This window comes from Halichoeres trimaculatus, unplaced genomic scaffold (assembly GCF_033239565.1).
Source record: "Halichoeres trimaculatus isolate MK-OKI-2021-1 unplaced genomic scaffold, fHalTri1.1 fHalTri1_scaffold_13, whole genome shotgun sequence".
Lineage (NCBI taxonomy): Eukaryota > Metazoa > Chordata > Actinopteri > Labriformes > Labridae > Halichoeres > Halichoeres trimaculatus.
In genome coordinates, this window is record NW_027437191.1 from 16,958,811 (window position 1) to 16,981,647 (window position 22,837).

Genomic DNA, 22,837 nt, shown 5'->3' on the forward strand with positions numbered 1-22,837 from the left:
AGATTATCCTCTATGTTGAAATGATATATTTTTGGTATCACAACAATAACTGTTATAAATGTGTATGATGTTTATTACAGATGTGCTGGACCCTTTGAAGTACCACTAAAATAAAAAGAATTGGTGCATTTATTTGCAGTGTATGTACACACTTGTACTTGTGGAGGATGATAGATTAAAAATAAATAAATTGAAAAATAAAAATAAAATAAATGATAATAGTAATAATAATGAAAATGATAATAATGAAAATGATAGTAATGAAACTAATATTAATAATAATGAAAATAATAAAAAAATAATAATAATAATAATGCAACTCATTGACTGAATAAATCACTTTTGTTTGTTTATGAGTGCAAGTTTCTGGATGCTCTGGATTGAAATGGTTTTAACATTTCATTTTTAGTCTCCCCTTTTTTTATTCATTAATTTATTTATTTATTCATTTATTTATCATTGCTTATAATTGACTGAACATTATACATTATAATTATGATTGATTTCTATGACCGTATTTGGTGAGGCAAAGAAACAGGATCAACAGTTCAAATAGAGAGACTTGTTCCACAATCAGCTCTTCAGACGTATAAGTGTCACTGAATACTGGCAGCTTATTTTTATCTTTATCCTTTAGTTGAAACTCAACTGGCTCTGTTTTCAGGGGTCGTTTTGTTTTACTTTAAATGATTGTGCCACACAGAGTTAAATGACTGTAATCAGAAATTACACACCTGTGTCGTGCTGCACAACCTTTCCATACTTTACAAGTTATTTTATCAGCTTTTTACAGTGTACTGTTTTTGACACAATGTGTCTTTGTGAGAAGAGAGAGAGGAGTACAGCAGTAGTTTCTGCTGCCTCATGTTTCAGATAGCAGGTTTATTTTTACTGCCTCAAACATTAAAATGGAAAAACCGTCTCAGACGGTGAATCATCTTTTATGTGCTCTCCTTTTTTTTGTCTTCTTCTGATAAACAATGCCGTCACCTCTGGGGGGTAAAGTCGACTCTTCTCTGGTGGTTTCGTCCTCCTTCTCCCTCTTCTTGAGGACACTTATTGTGACTTTAGCTCGTTTTCCTCTTTTTCCATCATCTTCTGATGGAAAAACAACTTTTTTTGTTGGATCTCACTTTGAGGTTTTCCATGGAAGCACTGCACCCACACTTAATACATGAACATCTTTTCATTGGCAGAGGAGTGTTTATCTGCCTGTGTGTGTGTGTGTGTGTGTGTGTGTGTGTGTGTGTGTGTGTGTGCAGCTCGGTGACATCAGTAAGGAAGCATTGTGTCCTCAGACACTCAGGGTGGGGTTTGTGTATCAACTCTTGGTTAAGACCTTTGACATACTGTGTGGTGGAATCTCCTGTATCATTTCCTGTATCTCTGAGACTTGTTAAGGAATTAGGCCACAGCCAACGCTGCCAGCAACTGAAACGACACACACACATGAACAGAGCAGCAGGGGAGAGTGAGAGGCAGTGGAGGGAGAAAAACCAGAAGAGAGTTTTGGGAAAACACCAATGACCCTTTTTAAAAACCAGAGTAATCTCATATTCTGTTTTTTAAAAAACCCGAAAAATCACCCCTGGGTTACTCCTTTTCTGACCCGAATATTGAGTCATGTATACGCCTGTTAGGATATCTCCATATTAATTTGTGTTCTGCGCATGTTCTGTTCGCAAGGAATCAAGGTCTTTTGAATACAGAAAGTCCGCCATCCTGTTGTCCTTGTTGTTGTTGCTGCTGTTGCTATGGATACAGTAAGAAGAAGCGAAAATGACGCACATTGGGTCATGATGTTGTCTGTGCATTGTGGTGATGGGAAACTCGATTCTTTTTACTGATTCGAGTTTAAATGAGTAACTCACCAAAGTGAATCGGGTTTTTGAATCATTTGAGTCACTCGAGTCAGTTACCCAGAAAGTGCATAGAAATCTATATTTCAGAGATATTCATACCTGCGAAATGACTGAAAAGGACAATTAATACACTCAAATGTGGAAAAAGAGTGAAAGATCAACATATATTAAAGAAACTTTTATTTTTCTAACTCACAAATAAAATAACATTAAATTAGAAAAATATAACTGAGAAAAATTACAAAGTTCAAACTGTGCAACATTAGAAAAAATAACTATATACAATAAATCTAAAGTAAAAGAAAGCCTCGACAAATATGAAACTAAACGGAAATAGCTTAAACAATAGTGAAATAAAAATAAAGTGTCAGCAGTCATCAAAAAGTCAGCCCTCCTTTAAAATGATTTGTCCTCACAACAAATTGGCATTCAGGAAAATGATCTCACGAACCTTTCCAGGACTGAGACAGAAATGCTACGTACGTTCGAGCTGGCGAGTGACTAGTATGTGCTTTGAGTCATACTGTGAGTGAGTTAGTGATCCGTATGTACTGTGGGTGAGTTAATGACCTGTATACACTGTGAGTTGAGCCATTCTACATACCAGCCATTCTCCCGTGATGTGAGTGAGGGGCTGGGCTACCGTGAGCTAGGGCTGGCCAATTAATCAGATTTTAATCGTGATTTCAATTTTGCCATTTGACAATCATAAAAACAATATAATCGAAGAAAAACAATTAATATGCCACACAGTGTAGATGTATGCAAGTTCCTGTGCTTCATAGCTCTTCTGTGTTCCATGTGCAGCCACAGCGAGTGTGTGTGACTTATGTGTATCGATAATACTGTATGTGCCACTTGCTGGTTCTTTAAAGTTGTGTTTAAATCAGAACTGAAATTTTTGAATAAATGAATAATTGTGTATATTAATCGTGATTTCAATATCACTTAAAATAATCGGGATTCTTATTTTTACCATAATCACCCAGCCCTACCGTGAGCTTTGTACTGAGTCGGTAAATGAGTCATTTGGGGTGAAGAATCGTGATTCTCAAGTCAGTAAAGTGATTCACGTGTATTGAACACTTCGTTCATGATTCGCACAACACTAGTGCGTTGCCGTTCTGATCTGGCAAAAGGGAATAACCCTGTTTTGCTCACTCATGCAAACAGGTTATTCCGAATGTTTCAGAAATCAAAATAATGTTCTTAACCTGAATATTGACTGCATGTAAATGTTGCCTGTGTGTGTTTGCTGGCAGCAGCTAAAATCTTAAAGTTGAAGAACTTCTCACCAGTGCAAGGTTTTGGAAGCTGTCCCATATTCAGTAATCTTTTCCGATTAAAAAAAAAAAGTAAAATCAATTGAAAGAAATTGTGGTACAGCTTTCTCAGCAGCTCTTAACCCAGAAAGTGAAGCTACATTTTTTCCCTGAGACACTGTTGTTGTTGTTGACTTTGTTGATGTCAGATGTTTGGCCCCTTCTTGATTGTGATACAACACTTATGAGCATATTTGTTTTACAAAAGTGGTACTATTCACAACTTAGACTTGAAATCTATCCAAACCTGAATTTTTCTGTTGTCTTAACTTTTAACAGGAAGCTGAGGATAACCATGCAAGATCAGGGAAACCAGGTCACTCTTCAAACCATTAGACACTTCTCTAACACCAGAGAGAAAGCAGAGCCCTCACACACAGCTGTTTCCGTTTCCAGATGTCACACCAGCGCTTGAACCTGCATGTAAACATCTATATGCTTTCTTGACTCAGGGTTCAGCCTGTCTCACCTTGCATTACCTTTGTCCCCTCTATCACCCTCTTTGTGTTCCTTTCTGCCTAACTCTCTTCATCCTTCTCTCCTCTCCTTCTCTCCCAGATGTCTGCTCACCAGCTGCGCTCAGATGGCTGAGAGGAGCAGACGGGGTGGGTTTTTATTGAGCCTGCACACACACAAACACCCACACAAATGCGCACGCTGGCACACACACAGCAGTGTCTCACAGTGACCTGCTACAGCAGGGATTCGGGACTTTTGTCCTCAAGTTTATAGATTTCTCTCTGTTTTTCATTTTTCCACATCTTTTCACTGTCTATGACCAGCTCAATATGAAACAGATGCCCCTTACTCACCAGTGACTGCAGACAAACATGGGTTATGGACAGAGAAGGTCAGGAATTTGGCTTTTTTCTCTGCTCTAATCGGATTAGTGTTTCTTTTCTGTGTGTGTGACTAATATGAAAGTGATTAGACTACAGCTTTGGCTTTGATTATGAGGGAAGTTTGAGGTAAAAACAGGACTGGTTAATTAACCTTTATGAAATCAGGGTTTCTCTGGGTTTGATGTACAGTCAAACTTGTTTTTATTTTTTTTCCCACAAAGCATATGATGTGAGCAAAGATAGTCAAGTAGAATTTATTTATATGCTAGAATAAACATGTAATAGTGTGATTATTGTGCGTATCTTTTGCTTTTTAATAGCTGTGATTCCTCTCCCTCTCCTTCACACACACACACACACACACACACACACACACACACACACACACACACACACACACACACACACACACACACACACACACACACACACACACACACACACACACACACAGCTGATACTTCTCAAAAGGGCTGTTTTTATAGCTTCTTAAAGGTGCAGAGTTCATCAGATCAGACGAATGCCCTGTTCCCCTTCCTCTTGGTTACGGTTGCTTTATTGATCCGTCTGTTTTGCAGTGGCACCAAGCTGCATATTTAATGTTTGTAAAAAAAAAAAAAAAAGCTGATGTATAAGTGTTAGAGATGCAGTTTTTTGAGTATGGACTGCAGGCATGAGACCCTATCCACCTCCATGTTGTACCTTTCTTTACAACTAATACATCTATGTTTATAGCCTCATACAAACATGAAAACAGCCCAGGGCTTGACTTGTTTTCACTGCACTACTATTTTTTCAAATAATAATAATAATAATAATAATAGTAAAATTTATTTCTGAACACTCAGATACTTTACAGAAGATAAAAACATTATATAAAACAACACACAATAATAACATATGAACTTGAAAAAACAAGGAGAAGCCCAACGCCTTTCATATTTTTATGTAGTAAGTACATTAATCAATAAATCTGAACTTTTATCAGAAGGCTAAAGGCCAGCCTTAACTCCAGCTCTATGCCTGTTGTCAACAGAAAGTGAGGTTCAGTCACCATTTCCAATACAGCAACTGCTATTGCTTGGGTTCAGAGCTTCAGTTTGGAGACCAGTGGTTTACTTCACCAACACTACTGCCATGATTTATATGACCTTGGCGTGTGAAGTCTATCTTAAAATGGCTAAAGATTTTATTTTTGTATTTTATTGCTGTTCTCAGGCAATATAATGCCCCGGAGCTTGTTGTATCAAAATTGTGGATAGTTAGTGATAGGACCAGAAATTCATCTAATGACTCAATCAATCGATTGTCAATTATCAAAGTCAATCAATAAATCAATTTCACACTGATTAAAAATATTTGTTGTAGCCAATTTCATAGACATAACCTGCATAGCTATCTCAAAATCAGCTTTTAAAGATAATCGCCTGTATTCAGGACCAGTCTATCCACTAGCCCTCTGTTGTACTGTCCAAAGTTGGAAAAGCAGTCGGCCGTGAAGTGACTAGCACACACATGCACAGTTTTACTGAGTGTAGCTGGCACATTTTCTTGATAAATGAACTCTAGCCACTTAGTCTTGTCTTCTTCCGAGATGGGAAGCTTGTGCATGGTACTATGTGGCGGTGTGTGGTGGAACCGCCACATAGCCAAAAACATGACAGCCAAAAACAGAGCAGTGATGGCTTTTCAACTTTGGCATTCTCCTCCCCGCTGCTGGGGAGATTTCTCTCCAGCAGCAGGGGAGTGGGCGGGGAGGGGAGTGGGTGGGGAGGGGGTTCGGGGGTATCTGCTCCGGTGGATCAATCAGGTCAGACTTGCTCCTGATTGGCCAAAAAAGAGAATCGTTGACGTTGGCAAATCCCCAAAATCCAAACAACTCATTTTAGGTCAGGATTTTACATTAATAAGCACTACCAAGTACAGATTTTGTCATTAAATATCACATTTTCACTTAAAGATCTAATAAAGTGAATTTTGCATAATATGGGACCTTTAAAATGTTACATTTGACTTAAGTTGTAAATATTAAACCTGAGCAGATCCATCCACGATGCGACAATGAAGTACATGAAATAATTCGATTATATCATGTACCTTATTAATGTTCTGGGTATTATTTTCTTCCTGGTTTTGGTTAATATGCTTGTTTAGAGAGACCCAAGCTAGTTACAACAACATGCCTACTTGTGTTGAGCACTTTGGAGCACATGAGCACATTAGTTTCTGAGTTTTTCTAAATGTGATGAAAAAAGACAAAACCTTTGAACACTTAATAAATCAAATATGGCCAAATCCTCCGGTGTGTGTGAAACTCAAAGCTGTGTTGGCCTCACTCTCCTGGTGGTTACAGCTCTGAAATCAAAGACTTGGAAAATCACTGTTCAGGGTACGGTTTAGCCAGTTCTCCCATTTTACTGCCACAATGGCAACAAATTTATCCTGTATGTGTTGTAGCCATGGTTACCTGTGTGATGCCAAACCCCAAGACCCTTCAGTAAACCAGTACCAAAATCTTCTGCATGATTTCCCTCTGAGCTTCAGGTGGTGACGCAACTCCTGGAGCCCTTTTCATGACCTCACAGCTGAAAGAGGAGTGTGTGTTTGGAGGAGAGGTAGATGTGGGAATAGAGGAGGTTGAAAGTAGGGTCATGGGGCAGATGGACCTAACAGGTTTCAGGGGATGTGAAAGATGGAGGGCCTCACGAGTAAACATAACCTTAGTATGACATGGGAGAATACTTCCAAGCAAGTGTGTGTGTGTGTGTGTGTGTGTGTGTGTGTGTGTGTGTGTGTGTGTGTGTGTGTGTGTGTGTGTGTGTGTGTGTGTGTGTGTGTGTGTGTGTATTCACAACTGGGGCTCTTTCAAGATTCTTCAGCCCAGTTCGTTCTGACCATCAACTTGAATTTCCAACTTTGAGATGAGAAACAACTGGTTCAAACCATCAATCAGGGCATGAGAGGGTTTGATGCCTGAAAGGTTTAGATGCGTGGTCAGATCTATGACTTTTCGTTGACACTTTGCTCTCTCTTTCACACCTTTCTCTCAGCAGTCTGTCTGCCTTTGTTCTTCTCTCACTGCTGACCTTTGACCTCAGAGGCCTTGCAGGGGTCACTTTGACGCCCACAGTTGAAGGCCATAAATCTGATGTTAGACGACAAACAGGGCAGTGAGTTTAGCTCCCGGATTAAGGTCTGTCTTTTCATATATTTTCCTGTATTTTTACAATCAGGGAGAGAAGAAATGACGGATTGTGTTATGAAGGGATAAACATGAAGGATGAGCTGTTGGATGTGCACTCCACTATCTTGGACGTTGCTGAAAGCTCCCATCAACCTTGGCAGTACTCCCTGAGTGATACTTTATTTCCTTTGAACTCTCAGCTCACACAAGAACATCTGCAATTCAAGTGAATTTAATTGATTCAGCTTGTTATCACTTGTGATGGTCTGGTCTGCAGTCCCTCAGAGTTTTGGTTCATAAGCTTTCTAGCTTGCTGACCAGGAAATGTGCATACCATGTAAACTTGCACCATGTAACTTTATTGTTTACGGTTTCATTTCAGCCAATAAACTTAAGGACATCCACACAGCATCATTCCTCACTTTTAACAGCTCTTGTTTACGCTGTCAACTGTGAGTTTATTGTGTAAATACTGCTGAAAATGTGTAAAAATCCATCATTAAAATAAAAGTGTACAGGTTACATAACAAATGTTGAAAACAAAAATAAGCTGATTTTAAATGTAACACCAGCAACATGTTGAGAAAACATTTTGACAGGGGTATTGTGTTCAACCACCTCTTCTTTAACAACATGGGAAGTTTGGGATTTGAGGAGACCAGTTTCTGGAGTTTTGAAAGTGAAATGTTTATCCATTCCTACCTGATAAAGAATTTCAGCTGCTCAACAGATTTTTTATTTCATGGTGCATCAAATGTTTTGGATTCTTGGCAAGCTGCAGACTGTCCAGTTTAGCACCAGGACTCTTCTACTACAGAGGCATGCTGTTGTAATATGTGCATAGTGTAGTTTTGACATTAAGGCCCCGCTTACACAACATTTCACCTTAAAGCCAAAAAAATGCAGCGGAAAAAAATTTGTGCTTACACAGAAAGGGCGAGGGACCACAAACGCTGTAGTGAACATGCCTTGCCTGTAGTTGGCGCTATAATTGTCTTGTCCAGAAGCAGCTTTTGGTAGATCTCCAACAAAAGAGAGTTAGGTTGATCACCTGGCGTATTGTCAAATGCGAAATGCAGAAATGGAGCAATAGATGCACATTTTGTTGAAAGACGGTCAGCAGATTCAGCAGCACAAGCACAACACACAGTATTCCACGATGATCTTAACAACTGTACTTTTGTACTGTTGTATGTGCAAAGCGGAGTGTGATGCCAACATTTCCACTGAATACTCTGGCTTGCTGTTTATGCGGCAACAGTGGCTGCTGTGTTTAAAAAAAAAATCCACTCTGGAGGCAGTTTTCAAAAGTTTCAGTTTTTGGTTGGCTAAAACGCTGTTTCCATGAAAAGGAGAGGCCATAACTTTGTTTTCATCCTAAAACTGTTGTCATGCCCCGAACTTTCTGATACATGTATGAACTTAGATGAAAAAAGGGCTTCAGCACATGGTGCTCCTAAATCTTTACATAGAGAGATGGTGCTCTCCAGATGTGTTACCCACCTATGCCATAAACTCTTGAGCTTCCACACACATCAGAGGTGCTGCCTTTTAAACGGTACTATCATAACAATCAAGATGGTCTCTTTATTCAGTAGCCTGGAGGACATGATGTCCATGATACTTACAGATAGATTTCAACTTTTAAACTATCAGACCCCAGGAGTGTTCCACTTCACCTCCCTCAGCCATCACCATGGTCATGCAGTTTTACAGCAGTAGTGACTGTGAACCAAACAGTGGTGATTGCTCTAAGACTGCAAGGGAAGCTCAGCTTCCCCTAAAATGTCCCCAAAAAAGTGGTGATATGTACTGCTGTGTGTACATTTTATTGACAAATATGCGCTAGAATTCCTTCATCTTTTGTTCAGAATCAGCTACCTATCACAGGTAACTGGCTCGACCTCCTTCTCATTGATCCCTGCAGCGTCTCAGAGCTTTAACACAGTCGGACGCTGAGCATCTTCTGACTTCAGTGGGGAAGTGTAGAGTGGGTTGTTCCACTGTGGAAACTGGACAGTCATTGGTTAAACGCTTGGCTTTGTCCCGCCCATCAGACGCTCAGCATCTCTGGGGGTCTATGAGGCAGTGGGCTGGCCTGGACGTTGGGCTTCTGCATGATGATTGGATGATCTGTCTGAGGCCAAATCCCTTTTTGATTGACAGTGAAATGAGCCAGTCAGCGATCTTGAAGTATAACCCTCCACCGGAGCATCTTCTGAGTTTTACAGTCAGTTGTTTTGGACTGATCCAGAGGCTTTATCGATCCCCAGCAAGTTTACCTTTCTGAGGAACGACGAGCGTTGTGTTTAAAGATTCTCTATCTTTCCACCAATAAGCAGCTACAGCAGTAGTCTCACATAGCAGCTCCAGCTGCTGAATTTAAGTTTAAATAAATAATCAAATTTATGATTTGATTAGATTAGATTAGATCAACTTTATTGTCCTTCGCAGGAAATTTGTCTTAGACAGCAGTACGACTGGCCTAGGACACAGTATTTTAAATGACAAAATACTAGACACAAACAACAGTCACATAAGCAAGAGGTCGGCAGCAAGCATGGCCAGAAATTATAATGATGTAGGCCGGAAAAAAATGAACTTCCCCTCCTTGACTGACCAGCAGCTGCCACTGGAACCAAAGCATCCAATTAGAAAAACGACTAATCAGGCTTGAAGCTAGCGTGATCAGGCTACACCAGATTTTACAGAAATCTCAAGACATGATTGACGACATTATCTTGCAAAATAATTGTGTCACATTTAAAGTAGCATTTGAAGATAACCAGGGCATAACAGGTTGTCAGGGTTCATCCTCTGTGGCCCATGACTCTCTTTACTCAAAGACAAGAGTAATTGATCAGCTTTCACTAGCAACAGATCAAGATGCATTTTGTAAAATTGCAACAGCAAGAAAAGGCACATATTGAGGCTATTTCAATAATTTAACTTTTAACAGGGTTTGACACAAAAAGTGAAGCCATGCAGTCTGATTTCCACAAGTGGTTTTAAGAATACACTCTGAGATATTTTGGACACATTTTCATATCCCTGAGCTGGATAAACAAACTTTCCTAAAACCCTCAGACAGGAGTTCCTTTTATGACTGAGCATCATTTTTAGCTTTAGTCCAATTGCTCTTGACATTTTACCTTCCAACCAGTATCCACGAAACAAAGTTTCCCCTGTGCACAGAGTAAGGCCATTTCTGAGGGAATCACTTGACAAAAAGAACATACAGTTCCTTTTCTTTGAGGAGTCCATGCCTTTTGTGTAGTCCAAATACCAAAACAAAACACAGCTCAGGAAAACTGTCTGTAAAATGCACAAACTCTATCCTCCATAAACCAAAGCCACATTTGAGATAATGACTGACAGGCCATCTGGATGTAGCCAAAGGAAAATGGATTTACAGTGAGGTTTTAAATTGGAAAGTCTCACTTTTTCTGTTTCTTTACAGAAATGCAAACAAGTTGGTGAACTTTGTTTGAAGGCCATGGTTAGATGGATTTGGTCAGACCATTGTGGTGTGAGCATGGCTATGGTTTACTTGACAGCAATTAAAATACACATTACCATGCAATTACTTGTTCTGTTTTTGAAGTTTTTGCTTGTGTAAATGATCTGTAAACAACCGCGCACATCTGTTTTCCAAATTGGTCCTAACATGGCTCAGAATGGAGGCAAACATTGAAAGAGACAGTTACAAAAGGATGTTACTTGCTGTGGGCATTTTGGTAATGGTTTGATTAAAATGACTGGTTAGTCTGACAAGACGGAGGATGATATCAGCACTTTGAGAAGAAGTAGAAGAAAATATTTTTCTCCTTAAACCAGATCTCTTGGACACAGAGAAATGTCTGAGTGAGGAGGCAAGCTCATTAATGAATGTTGTGAAACATCGAGAGTCTGCTGCTGTACTCAAGGAAATCTCCATCTACGAGCCAAATGCCAGTTCACGAACCAGCAACCCTGTGGTTCCCAGGCCAAGTCCCTGCTGACTGGACTAACTTCAAACATCTATTATAAAGTTACTAATTTGAGATTCAGATACTGCAGTGCAGATCCTTCCTGTATGTACCCATGTTTCTCTTTCAACATGTTAAGCGAGTGTTATATTGACATTGCTGGAACTCAACCAGAACTTGTTTCAGTGAAAGACTGAGAACATCTCCGCTTAGTGAAGTTAATCACTTTGTTTGCTGTGCAAACATGACAGAGAACACCTTCATGCTGTGGTAGTGACATTAACACACTCGGCTTACAATTAAACATCATCCCAGCCATGCAGGCTGCACGCTTCCCATGCGTGATGATACAGCAAAGAAATGGGAGGTACATCTCCATATGCCTCCTCCTTGAAGGCCCTAAAGATTATCCCTTCTTTTCTTTTCTTCTTGTTTTTTTTTTCTTTTCTCTTTGAGGAAAAAAATAAGAGTGGTCTGATTTTGCATTTTGCTTTCCCACTGATGGCTACAGTATTAGCCATTACACTTCACCAATGTACCCCAGAGTGACTTGGATTGGAAACTGATTCTTTTTCTGAGTTATCAACTCAGAGCCTAGAGGCTTGTGATGATTCAATCCCCTTATTTCCCTCTGTGAGTGATAGAGTTCAAAGTTTGCAAGGCTTACAATGATGTTCTTAAGCATGTTTGCTCTGTCTAACTCGGCACTTTAATTATATTTGTTCTAAGACTATGGATAACAAGGGGTATGTGGAAAGGTGTCAGGTTGATAAAATGAAATCAATGCATGTTTGGATTAGTTTGTTGGAAAGAAGACAAGCTACTCCACACACAACAAGACAAAGCACCTGATAGCAGCTTATTGAGACAAAGTATCAACACTGGAGTGGTAAAATTCCCATAAGACTTTTTTATTTTGAGATTATTATAACTTTTAATTAGGGATGCACGATATTATCGGCACAATATCGATATCGGCAGATAAAAGCTTAAAAACACGTTGATCGGTATCGGTATCGGCCAAAAGGGGTTTCGATATATCGGCTTATCGGATATCGGCAAAAATCCAATATTGTGCATCCCTACTTTGAATGCTTTCCTTAGAGAATGGAGAGTGAAAAAGGTTTAAAACAGAGGAGAGAAATGGAGAACCACGGGCAACAAAGATCTGAGGGTTTGAATTGCTCTCTAGGCCATTAAATTAAGGGCTGTGGTTTGTTAGAGCCTGGAATAAAACAACAATCCAAAATGTAACAAAAAAAAAAAAGTTTTGTTAACCACAGAAATGTAATTTCTGACCCAAAATGCATCAATGCTGACCCCAAACAAGATAACTTTTTGTCAAAAATGTAACAACTTGTTGGATTTTGGGTCACTTATTACATTTTGGGTTTTATTACTTTTTTTTTTTTCCCAATACATTTTGGGTTGCTGCTACGTTTCAGGCTCTAACACGGCCTCTGTTTATGGGGCACATGATGTGAACACTGACCCAGTCAATAAACAGGCTAGATGCCTAAGAAGGAGAAATACTAAGGGTACCAAATAATGTTGCCTTTGACCATAAACAAAAATCAACACATGGGATCCTGATAAAAGTTTGTCCAGATTGTTTAATCCACACTTACAGTTATTTTTTTAACCCCCTCTAAACACACACTTTTTGACCGATCAACAGATAGCTGCTAGGTGCTACTATTATTACTTGAGTTGTTTCACTTAAAACCAAAATGGATCATGGACTGTAAACAGCATGAATACATGTGCAAACAAGTGAAAAAACTTTTCTGAGGTATTTCAGTGTGGACATTGTGTCGGACAGACCAACCAGCCAACAAACAGTCAGAAAATTAACGCTGCTGTCTCCAGAGCTTTGGTGCCAACATGGCATGTTTCATGTTTTCCCATTGTAGTCATCCAAGAGAGGACTGTTAAGTATCAGCAACAGGCACAAGGGATCTGACATTTTTACAGAAACACAAAACCTGGTTTGTTTAATGAAAAGAGAAGACAAAAGTATCTGACTGAAGCCAAGGATTGTGGTTTGAACAGGAATCAACCTTTTTCCAGTCAAAATGTTTTTTTCTTTAATCAGGACCATGATCATTCCCCGACTCTTATTTATCATTTGGTTACCAAACCAAATCCCTTTGGGCTGGCAGAGCAGAAAACATATATCTACTTATCCGTTTTTTTTCTCACTTGCAGCACATCCTGGTTAGGCCAGGATGAAAACAAGTCACAAGTCTGGTGGTACTGACTGAGCTCGTCATGACTTTCCAGGTTTTTCGATGCCTGACTGGGATAATTGCCAGTTCTGTATTAGAAGTGTTAGATCTGACCTCAGAGGTCTGAGATAAGTCATTTGCACGGCTGGAGTAAAATGCCTGAAAAGAAAATTAGTCAGGGCAAAGCTCAGTAACACTTACCTGATAAAGGTTATGGGCCAACAACCACAAAGCAAAACATACCTTAACTTTGTTTATATAAACACATGTCAAGGTAAGTTAGAATGATATGATCTATCAGTTAACTTTTTAGGCTTTCAAGTATGCACTGCTTAGAATAAGCCATATGTGACAGTGAAACTCCAGTGCAGACCACAGACTCTTTTTCTGTCTGTGTTATTAGTATCACATTTGTAAATGTCAGATTACTTAAGAGGTTTGAGTTAGATTAAAAAAAATATGGGTCAAAACTTGAAGCTTTGGCTAAGTTTTTAATGTTTTTCTTCTTTTTCATTGGACCGGGAACATCTCTATCAAACTAGAACCTACAACAGACCTACAGTCTGCAGAGTTAGCTATGATAATTCATAACTCCTGGAGACATTCGGTGTCAGGAGACAAGCTGTTGTGATTAATTACATGAAACGCCTTCATCACACTCAAAACAGTCACTGAAACAGCTTTTTCTACTGAGAGACAAGATGAAACATTTCTATTTGAGGAGGCCCTCAGGAAGAGATAGCACATAAATTATGAACATCACACAGATAAGGATGAGATGATATACGAGGCTGTAAAATCTAAACACTAAACATGCTGAAGTATGTACAGTCATTTCTCCAGGCCAGTTTTAACTTTCCGTTTCCCCATATAGTGACAATGCTATACTTAAACATATACAGGTGTGTTTTTGGCACAAGTAGCGGGTCTGGCAGGTGTGTTTGCCATTACAATGTTATAATAACTATCATTACAGCTCAGGTAAGAACAGGTGTGTTAGCGGGAGGAAAGCAATAATGCTTAAACCAGGATGTGAGTGCACAACCAGCACTGCCATAAACACACATTTATTCAGTGAGACACACACAAACTGATTGAAATTGTAAGAGTGAGGCATACAAACAGATACTCACACAAATTAGCACCTTAGTGATTTAAGTTTAGCTTTAAATGAGGGTATCAGTGCTGGAAATGACTGTCCGTCCCAAAATACCGTTATTTTTAGGGGGAAAGTGCAAGTTAGTGTTCAGCACTGTATTAAAATGCAGTGGAGCAGTGGTGTAACAGTGAATTGCTGAGTACTTGTGCTGCAGCCTGTCTGTCATAAACTTAAATGATTCATGAATGAAGAATGTTGGCTTCTTTTAAGTTATTTATTTAGATTTCAACTCGTATTACAGCTCCTCTTTGCACTTTTATAAAAATGAATATGTATAAAAAAAAGAGGATTTACTGATAGAAGTTGCTTGTTATCTTTGACATGTTTGTATATTTACAAAGATTAGATTTTCAGCATTATTTAGAGTCAAAGCATTCCAGGTAAGTGTAGTGTCTTTTTTTATTTCTGCTTCCTCACCATCTGGGGTGAATCTATCCTAGCCTCTCAGTACCTCCTCGGGTGCTGTAAACAGAAACAGGCAGATGCGTGCACACATGAATGTAGACACATTTTAAACCCTTATACTTAAGGGGACTTTGACCAACTATTTTAACTTCACTTAATGACCAACTCCAGACCCTGATTCTACCTGGAACCTTCACTTCAAGCACCAATCATACACTTGAAAAGTAAGGATCAGCAGAACCTAACAATGTTTGCCTGTTTTTTATGATTGCATGCACATTTATTTTTCATAGACTTGGAAAAACAAGTGCAGACTCATGCATTTTGAGAGCCGGCTGTTCTGCAGTCAGACTCAGGGGAAAAGCTCCAAAGAAAGCATTTCTTTCTAAAGTTATGTTTTAATGACGCACTCGGCGTGATAAGAACCAACAGCTCTGGTGATAACAGCAGAAATGTTTGTTTTTCTCACATTTATGCCAGAAGTGATGATGATTGTGATGGTTTTAATCTCTTGGTTGCTAGGTTTGAGTGCTCAAAGAGAACAATAACGCTGACTCTTTGTTTTCATTTGTAGCTTTGTTTTCACTTTAGTGACTGAACACCTGTGTGGCCTCAAACAGGAATGAACAGTTTTTGGGTTTGTCATATTTCCTCACTTTCATTGGACTCTGCCTTTCCTTGGATTCTCACTCTGACTGTGTGCTGGCTAAGTGCTGCTTTGGCAGGACCGTATGGCTTCATGTGCATGTTAGCGTGCGTGTTATAGAGCAATGTACCAGATGTTACTTGCAGGAGAGAGATCAGCCTCTCATGGCTCGTAGTAAAACAGAGAATTGTTTCAACATTGTTGAAAACATCAGTAAAAGAAAAAAAAACAGTGGGATTTAGCATTTATGAACTGTTTATGACATCACATTAACAGCTTAATGAAAAGATTCATCAACAATTAGAGAGGATGTTGGTTAGAAGATATTTATTGGACCAACTTTATTTAACTTGGATTAGGGTTAGTCAACTCTCTCCTCACTCTCTCTTCTCTTTAATGAACAACCTGATTGGTATGAGGTTACTATCAGTAATGATATCATTCTTTCACCTTTCACACCCAAAACCTCTTCCTTTAAGGCTTAAGACAAGGCATAATGCAAAGTGACCACCATTGTTTTTTTTTTTAGCGTCACTGTTGCTCATTTCAGCCGTTTCTCCACTAGAAACGTGTGTAAGCCTCTCATTCTGTGACTTGATTGGCTGTCTATTGCCATCTTCCTTTTCTTCTCTTTCCAGGGGAATTTAAGCTTGAGAATAAAAGTTATCAGGGTTTTGATGTCGTCAACTTGAATATATTTTCTAAAAAAATCTCTCTTCCTTTTTTTTCTGTGTTATAAACTCAATTTAAAAGTATTGCACTAGACCTGCTTGCTTGCTTGTCTGCTTCTAACAAACCAAACTGTTGATTATTTATACATGTATATGACCGGGTAAAAAAGCTCTAGTGGCAACTAATGTTAAATTTAACATTTAAAGGCCCCATATTATGCTCCTTTTCTGCAGTTTAATATGGATAATTGATGTCTTCATGAAATGGTAGTAACATGTTTTGGTCCAAAAAGCCAATAAATCAAGCACAGCAGCATTGTTTCCAGGCTCTCATAGCTCCTCTGTTCAGAGCTGTCTGATTTAGTGGGCGTCACCTTCATATGTAAATGAGACACCACTGATACCGCCCCACTCTCCTGTGTAACTGAGAGCGGCGCCACGAGCTCCGAGTGCACAATGTTTAGAAAACAGTGAAGCCCGTTTACCGTAACATTACAGGCTAAAACAACAGGCTAACTGCAACTAGAGTTAGCATCCTGAAGCTAACACAGAGACGGGGAAGCACTGAGGAAAAGCTCTTACCTCTACTCCACAGCACACAGCATTTAAAATACTCACATTTCCAGGGTCTGAGGTTTGTTGGTGGATGGTTGGTAATGCGCCTGGATTCAGGACCAGTCTATTCGCTAGCCCTCTGTTGTACTGTCCAAATTTGGAAAAGCAGTCGGCCGTGAAGTGACTAGCACACACATGCACAGTTTTACTGAGTGTAGCTGGCATATTCTGCTCCGGTGGACCAATCAGGTTAGACTTGCTCCTGATTGGTCAAAAAAGGGAATCGCTGATGGTGGCAAATCCCCAAAATCCAAACAGCTCGTTTTAGGTCAGGATTTTACATTCACAAGCACTACTAAGTACAGGTTTTGTTATTACATATCACATTTTGTGGGCTGGGAGGAAAGCCAAAGACCCACAAATTTCACGAAAAGACTTCATAAAGTGTTTTTTGCATAATATGGGGCCTTTAAGTTGCATTAGCTCCCCCTCCCTTTCCAGGGTTTGGATGGTGTAATTACAGATTAAATCAACTAAATACATCAACTGTTTGTCAAACTTTTGTGGTTTTGGTTTTTTTACTAAGGAAAATGATCACAGTACAGATCATTGCCTTATCACCAAGCCATGACTGCAAACTACCAAATTACCCTCCTGTACACAATTTTCAATGGTTAAGATTCTCTAAAGTCATACATTATACAATTCCAGTAATGTCAGAGTGAGCCTTTTTTAGTTTGACTGAATAAAACAACTTACACATGCATTAGGCAGAATCAGCACTGAAATGACGCACCCTCTGGGACACAAAGATCAATGCAAACCGCACACTTCATGCACAAGCTTTAACAAATCCTTCATTTCTGCTGAAGTTCCCAATCGATCTACAAACTCGGAGGAAACTACAAATCATTCTATGCAAGGTCCTTTTAGTCATGTATTACTACTTACCAATGATTCCTTCTATCTGTAGATTATGTTATTACTAAAATTAGTCAACTGGTTCGATCCTGTGTGCTACAACTCTGAAACTCATAAAGTCTCTTCCTTAATTGTGGCCAGAAGTTGAAGCTTTTCTTTATCTTGTGAAATCGGAAAATCTATAAAATGTAATGTGCCACATGTGGCACAAAGTAATATGGAGTATGAGCATATGCAATACTTCCTCTGATACTTGATGTTAAATGCTAATCTTATGAGCACCAACTGGGTTTTTAGACAGTTAAAAGATAGTTACAACATCAACATTTGTGACAAAAGGGGTGAAAAAAAAACAGGACAAAGAAACTATAAAGACAGATTTTCTCCAAAGTAATTTTCCAGCAGTTGAAACTAATTTTAATTTTCACACTAAAACAACTGCAACTTTTTCTGAGCAAAGAAATATGAACAAGAAGGTTTATTAACATAGTTTAAAAAAAAAAAAAACATCCCTAACCCTTCTCTGTATGAGGGAATAAGAAAGTAGACTGAGCAGTCGGCTGTAACTCAGTGGACAGAAAGACCCCCACATGCTGACATAGTTTACTGATTTGTAACAGTTAGCATCATGCTGAGAGAGCTCAGAGGGTTTTGAACAAAGTAGTTGTAGGGTGTGAACCCAGTTGGTGATCTTACCGTTTTAATGGCGACTGTGTCGCACTTTAGCCAGGAAACGAAAAGCTGAAGATCTGTTTTGTGTGAATGTGTGATTAAATCTTCACATTAGCGATTACACATTAATTGTGATCCAAACGTAGACATTTAACCAATTTCTTTAAAAAAAGGTTAGCTACAAAAATAACACTACTGTCTCTTTGTGACTAGTCTGTATCTCTTCTATCTTTTTAAAATGTGCTTAAGTTAAGCTCATACATGCATAGATTGTAAACATGATGGTTGCTGATGGTTTGCCTTTAGCGCAACCTCTGACAAGTCAGTCTTACAAAGTGATCCAACATACTTTGCAACCTGCTTTATTGCAGCATCATTCATGCATGCAAACCCTCAGGCACGAGAGAACGCTGCAGATCTATTTATAGATTTATTATTGAGTGACTCTTGAGAAAAAAAGGCTAACATTTTGGACTGTGTCAAACTATAGATCTGTCTTACTTGCTGTTTTTCAGCACCATCTCAGGCTCAGCTACCCCAACTGTTTACACTGCCGGACACAACACTTGAGATGGAGGATGAATCTGATTTATTACCAGAACCGGCCAGCCGTTTGGCATCCAGTGTCACTGAAAAACTTCCTTAGTGATCTTGATCCCAGATGTTTGAATTATTATTTCTGTGTTGCCTAATAATCAAGAGGATCAGGTTTTGTTTATGACTGTTATTCATAATCTCTAAAAGCAACAACATCCCCAGATATCTCCCTCTGAACACTGGACGCTGACTTGAGTTTTCCCAAAACCCAAATACACAGACAGCTAAAATACACAAATGTAGACATGCATGCCCACACACACACACAAACACACACACACACACACACACACACACACACACACACACACACACACACACACACACACACACACACACACACACACACACACACACACACACACACACACACACTTTTTTTTCCCCTCATCCTTCTCTTTTGCTTTCTGTCACACACAGACAGACACACATCCCAGTTTCTCACAGTCTTGTCTTGCTGTTGTTTGATTTACTCTGTGACCTCTGACCCCGGCTGGGCTGAGCTGGATGGACTCTTGGCCCTGTTGCTGCTCCAACTGGTATATTTCCAACACAACCCCCCTAGACCTGTGTGTGTGTGTGTGTGTGTGTGTGTGTGTGTGTGTGTGTGTGTGTGTGTGTGTGTGTGTGTGTGTGTGTGTGTGTGTGTCCATGCATGCGTTCTTGTTTTTGTATATGCATGCATACGTGTGCATGTTTTCAGATAGACATCTTCATGTGCTAACGATTCCTGTCTCACTCTGTGGTCCAAAAAGCACAAGTGTTGTAGATAATAATAACTCTGTTATTTTAGCTGTTCCTGTTCCACATCGCACACAATAAATCAATTTCTTCTTTTCCTTTTTTGTGTATTTTTCTGGTCTGAAAGCTCCCAAAGTCTTCCTCATTAAGCTGTCCTCATCTCTCTTTGTTCATGAAGAACACCCTTAAGCACTTTGTGTTTAACAAGCTGCTAACTGACCTGACTGGTGTTGTTCATTTCCGTTACTGCAACTAATGGGGTTGGTAAAAATACTAATGAATCAATGCATCACCTCCAGGCATGGGGGGACGACTTATTTGCATTGTATGGACTAGGACCAAACAACAACGAAATAGCAGCCAAAGCAGCAGCAGCAGCAGCAGCATAGAGCCAGCTCCTTTAGCTTCAAGGTCTGATGTCTGGGTTGTTTTATAGCTCCAAGGCGACAAACCACCAATCAGTATGGAGTCAAATCGAATTGCAACCTAAAGAATCCAAATGAATCAAACCATGTAGTTTATAGCAATACCCAGCCCTAACAACTAACAGCCTTCATATTTGGTTAAACAGACCTAGCCCTAACATTTTAAAGGAGAAGTTAATCAAAGTGTGTTTGTAAAGCTTTCAGTTTTCACACTACATCTCAGAGTCTGTCTTCCATCGGATCAATCATCCTCATGGTAGACTTTACAAGTCTGATTATCATATTATCTTGAAATATGTCCTCTGAGGACATCCATCATGGCATGTCTGTCTCCTCTGATCTGAGTCTGTCTGAAAAACTTATACAAACCATTGTGCTGATAGATATAATAGAAAATCTTCCTAGAGGATGAGAAATAACTAAATCTGTAGAAAATAAATCTGTCAGCGCTTCTTTAGGCGGATAAATCATCAAGGAATGTTTTGTCTTTACGATGCTTTGATGCCTGCGTGTTTTTTTAAACATAAGTTTTGTCTTTGAAGGATGTCCATAGCTCCAAGTTTTCAAACAGATGTGGTATTCCCAGTGTTTTCTAACTCGCAGTGCCAAAACACATCAGGATACCACCGTGGATTACAAACATTTTTGACACCATTGTTGGGCAGACCACCAGACATGCTTAGGCGTTTTTTTTGTTTTTTTTTCAGACATAAGATAAAAAGAATGATTATTTATTATCTATTTGTTTTGTTATTTATTCATTTATTAATTATTGATTATTGATTATTGATTTTTATTATTATTATTATTATTATTATTATCTTATATGATTGATGCCTCCATATAAGACAAGCCCCCCATTGTCTGCTTTTACAATAAGTCTTAAAACCCACTTTTATTTTTTGGCTTTTAACCATGCTTGAGACTCTGCTCATGTTTTAGCGTTTTATGGTTTGTTTTAGTTTTTATTAATTGTGTTGTTGGAAATGCTGACTCAAACTAACTTTGGTCGATGTACTGTGAGGAAAAGAGGTTTGAGCCTGTCAGTTCAGTGAGCTGTTCTTCTGATGATGCAAAACTTGTTATCTTGATGTCTTCTAAACTGCTAGGGCGCAGTCACACTGGCCAACCACTACTTCAATATGAACCAGACTTATGGCACACGCATTTCCCACCTGCATTATCATAAAGTGTCTTTTTTCATTAGTCTGCTCACTGGGGAACACGGAGAACATTATTATGACTTAAGTGACTTTTTGGCTCATGTTTAGTCCTTTTGGTCTGACACAGCCCTCTAACAACCCCATTATTGTTTAATACGATTGTTGAGGGGAACAGCCGCAGCGATCATATGTCATGGATTGTACATCATATCCACGTGCTTGTGCTTGCAGATGATGTTTAACGGGTTGAAGCACACCTCTTCTAATGCCAAAGCAGTGAAGTCTGCAGAGCCTGAGCATTTTACACTTGCGGTCACATGCCCAAACAAACTGGACTTTCGGGCTCAAAGGTGCTTGGCCACAGTATGGGTTCCAGTGTAACCAGGGCCTGAGATGTAAGAAACTTCCCTCCTAGTAAGTACTGTTAACTCACTGTCGGACTGTCAGAAACAATATCTGATTACATACGTCTTCTTTTTTATCGGCAGATCTTCTGGTTTTGCTCACAGCGTTCACCTTTTCACAGATGGCCTTGTGTTCCCTCGGCTGGAGTTCACCAGTATGTTTATTTCCCCGATGTCATCGATCTGTTTCTGAAATGGATTTTGGAGGCAAATCAGCTGACGCAGACATATTGAAAGTGGAGCGAGCTTTGAGTCTTCAGACCAACAGCTACAGGGCAGCCGTCACTCACGCGAGCTCGGCTGTGCCTCTGATTGGGTAAATTTAATTAATAATCTTAATATCTTCAAATATATCTTCTAACCTCCATAGAGTGTGTGCTGATAGTGAAATCAGAGATTCAGACTGGATGTTCATTTCTGCTGTGGAATCAGCTGTTTTTTGGCTTGGTGTGGATGTGACCTCCAGTACTTTCCTGGAGCCAGCCTGAAGCAGACACTCGAGAAACAGCAGATTTTAGCACTTCAGGATTGTCTCATATTTTTAGACCGGAGGTTGCCAGTTGGTTTGTACACATAATTTAGTGCTCAGGATCTTAGATGATCGGTCTTAAGATTGTAGCAAAAAGTCTTATCAGCAAAATGTGATGTAAAGAGGCTTCTGCCTGTCTTGAAACTCCTAGCTTGACTCATTGTCCAGGCTAGCCAAAGCTTACCAATACTCTCACTACACTCGCCACACGAACAAGCTGTAAGAAATACTAGATACCCCAAAATAAATTATATATTGCATTCCTGGGTGAGAAGTAGAGATGCTTTAAGTCAAGTTTGGATAGAGGTGGGAAAGCTTTGTACTCCTATTTACTGTCCTCTGCAGAACTGAGCTAACCAGATGCTAGCTTTAGCTTTAAACCTATTAAACACAGGAAACAGAGAGCCGAGGGTGTTTCAATCTTTGAAAAAAAATTGAAATGGCAAGTTAAAAAAAAAAAATCAACTTTTACAAAGCAACTCTTTTTAAAAACCTGAGGGCAGACACCTGCAGCCATCAACTAAAAGACGACCATGTCTTACA